Raw genomic sequence first — 3,906 nt, 5'->3', positions numbered from 1 at the left:
CTCCATTTGATTAGCTTCAGCCAGCAGGATCCCGAGGGCTGTAAGGTAAACATAGTAAGACTAATGTTACCCCTACCCCTAATGTTACCTAATTTCATCAAAGTTATAATGTACTGTGTTCAAGTAAAACAAATTTGATAAAAATCAGCATAAATATTTTTGCCGTCCATTGTAGAAATGTCCAAAATGGCCCGGCCGGTTTCTTCCTTGTCCTTGGTTGAGCTCGAATAGTAAAATATTAGGTCCTATGTCCTTTCCTAACCACCTTTCCTTGACCATGATGGAAAACATAATGAGGTCAAGGAAACATGTGAAGGAGAATGCATGAGAAAGAAGACAACCGCTGTGTTGTCACCCCAGAGGTGTGTTGGTGTGGGGGTCCTAGTCGGGCCCTAGAATAAGTCTCAGGGTGGTAAGTCCTTCCTATATCCAAAACTGCCTTTTACACCAAATTCTGATCCACTAGGACATCAGACATGTTTGGAAGAAAGGAGTACAATTGGTGCTGTGATTGGAGCTACATGTAAGCTTGGTTGGAAGATCGCCAATGACAATTTTTGTCCGTTAAATTACTAAACAAGGTTCAAGGTTCAAGGTCTTTATTTTGTCAAATGCACAGTAAACTTGCAGCAGCAGTCTATGCTGGCAATGAAATTCCAGTGTTCTAATCTAAGCTCTCCTCGAAGGTGCAGGTAGTTAGTAGGAAATACAATAAAATATGTAATAAAGTCTGCAAGTTAAATATAGTTATTAGCTTTTATAAATAATTGTGGGTGTGTGTGGGGGGGGGGGGGGCTGGTGGTAGGGTGATCACAGTCCAGAGTTCATTATTCTTATCGTTAGCTGGAGGAAGCTGTCCTTGAACATGCTGCTTCGCATGCGGATGCTCCTGTTCCGTCTGCCAGATGGTAACTCTGTGTGAGGTTAATGGCTAGGTGGTTGAGGTCCCGGAATACAGATGTGCTTCACTCCTACATCTCGAGTGTAGAGGTCCCGCATGGCTGGCAGCCCAGTCCTGGTGATGTGCCCTCTGCAGAGCCTTGCGGTCGAAGGTCTGTGCGGTGGCCATACCTGGCAGCGATGCAGCCAGTCATGAAACTATAGACTTACTGTGCATTCACACTATAAGCGCTCAGGGGCGTCAGTTGCGTGCTGCTTGAGTGTGTGCTCAATGAATGATTTTTTCCTCACATATTATTATTCTCGCAATCACAGAAATACTAAACGTGTAGCAAAGGTGCTCGCAATATTCTTTTATGCTCGGACGCGTTAGCTAGTTGTTTGTTTGGCAGTGATATGCCACCATAGGATGAATCCAGAAATGTATCTAGAGGCATAACAGGGGCCGAGCTGGCTTAGCGAGGCCACAGCATGTACCTACCGTATAGTGTGTGTGTCTGTGTGTGTGTGTGTGTGTGTGTGTGTGTGTGTGTGTGTGTGTGTGTGTGTGTGTGTGTGTGTGTGTGTGTGTGTGTGTGTGTGTGTGTGTGTGTGTGTGTGTGTGTGTGTGTGTGGGGGGGGGGGGGGGGGCTGTTGGGTGTGGTTTTGCATAATGGGTGTGGTTTGGTGTTGTAGCAAGGACAGAATGACAAAAAAAAGCTGTGGAGACCATTTTGTATGACCCTAATATATATATATATAATATATATTAAGTTTGGCAGTGTGTGCGTTTGTGTGTTTGTGTGTATGTGAGCCCTAGTGACTCCCTTATCTCCTGTGAATAATTCATGGCCTCATTCTGACTGGACTCAGCCCACTGAGTCATTACATTATTATGGTCTGCTTTGGGCAGTGCCTTGGCAACCTAAGTGATCAACATTATTAATTAGCAATATTCCTCACAAAGCTCCTGTGTTGAGTATGGCCATGTAGCCAGGACCTATGGCCGCCCGTCAGAGGGGGTTTAATTGAGAGGCTGATGGATCACTTACGCTAAAATGTCACAGACATAAGTATTCTGCAGTGGTGAATTTTGTGCTCAGGGCTGTGTTGAGAGTTGTGTTATGAGCTGTGATCAGGGTTGTGTTGAAAGTTGTGATCAGGGTTGTGTTCAGGGTTGTGCTGAGAGTTGTGTTCAGGGTTGTGTTCAGGTTTGTGTTCAGAGTTGTGTTCAGCATTGTGTTTAGAGTTGTGTTCAGCATTATGTCCAGGGTTGTGTTCAGAGTTGTGTTCAGCATTGTGTTCAGCATTATGTTGAGAGTTGTATTCAGTGTTATGTCCAGGGTTGTGTTCAGAGTTGTGTTCAACATTGTGTTGAGAGTTGTGTTCAGCGTTATGTCCAGGGTTGTGTTTATAGTTGTGTTCAGCATTATGTTCCGAGTTGTGTGTGCTTCCGGGTTATGTTGAGAGAGTCAGGTCTCAGAGGATTAGTATCTTGGTATGCTCCTCAAATGTCTCTTTGTTAACATAACAAACAATAGAGACCAGAGGGGTATTCCACAAAGCCGGTTTTATCACATAACCGGGTAAGTTAACCCAGGGTTTGCGGCAACCCTAGGTTTTCCGTTCCAAAATGAAAACGGTATGTTAGTTACTATAGAAACATATGCTCTGAACCAAACCTGGTCGGAGCAGGTTTTGCGTCGGTTAAGTTTGGAACATAACCCGGTTTTGAGTATTTAAACCCACGTTCACCGCAGATTTCATGTGTTCACAATGGCATGCCCTTTTGAAGAGAGGCCTGTTGATATCGGAGCGCAAATTATTCTTGCAATCCACCGGGAGCGATTAATAAGACCACCGCTCGACATCTTGGCATATCCGGATGACTTTTTGCTGGAGAGCTATAGATTCTCGTGCAAATCTTTAATATATTTAAATAGCCATCTCCAGCCTTACATAGCCAACACTACCAATCGAGGACCTGGCCTCAGTTCACTCCATACTATTTGCGTAGCCCTCCGTTTTTTGCAAATGGTAGTTTTCTATATAATGTTGGAGATGCTATGAGCCATCCACGTCCGGACAAAGATTTTCATCGGCCTCCTATCATACAAAGAGCCGAGAGGCGCTTACAACAGAATGTATAAAATAGTCATAATGGACTTTCATCCACTGAAGAATGTTCGATCGTAGCAGGCGGCTCCATTACAAGCACTAATCCATCTTGATCTGTGAAGTTGATGAATTGTCACTATTAGGTTTTCTACCCAGTTACCAAAAAATAATATTTGGAACATTTGCGCTGTGGCACGGACACGGTTTGCATGTGTTACTTCGAATACAAACAAAATCTAAAATACAAGAAAAACAGAAAAACCTACATTCAACCAGTGGGGTACCCTCACATGGCCCCTGACTCTCTGAGGAGGTACTTCCAGGTACCCCCTTCATGCCAGGGCGCCCTGGATTTATGTCTATTGCCAGCTCCTCCACCGGTGTCAAGACAATTTGAGGGCCAGATGCAGTCTGCCGACTGTCTGCCTTTCCACAATTGGCTTAAAAAAAAGGGCTTATTTAAATGCAGGAGAGACAAATATGGTATGACAATTTAAATGCTTTACTGACTAAATATACCAATACAATGGTGGGAAAAGCTTACCAGTTTGGACATTTTTATACTTGATTTTTACTTGATCCGCTGACCGCTTGGGAGCCATCGGAGTACATATTTCTTAGAAGAAAAAACGTTAAGAATGCTTAACTGGGATATTAATAGATTCATGGCTCAAATATTAAGGATCATGCCTTTGACATGTAACGCATTTATGCAGTCAGCGATCCGCTGCCAGGCTTTGGTTCTCTGGGTTGCAGAGGCTTTAGCGTTCCCTTTTCTTGTGATAATGTCCTTCTCGGCACAGCTCTCCAGGATAACCTGGAGTTCCATTTCATTGAAATAAGCGGCCCGTTTCGCCATTTCAATCAGGGTTTCCATGATCCATACATCAAGTCTTTATAGGTTTGGCG

Source organism: Gadus morhua, chromosome 3 (assembly GCF_902167405.1).
Source record: "Gadus morhua chromosome 3, gadMor3.0, whole genome shotgun sequence".
NCBI classification, from domain to species: domain Eukaryota; kingdom Metazoa; phylum Chordata; class Actinopteri; order Gadiformes; family Gadidae; genus Gadus; species Gadus morhua.
Note: the sequence above shows the minus strand (reverse complement) of the source record.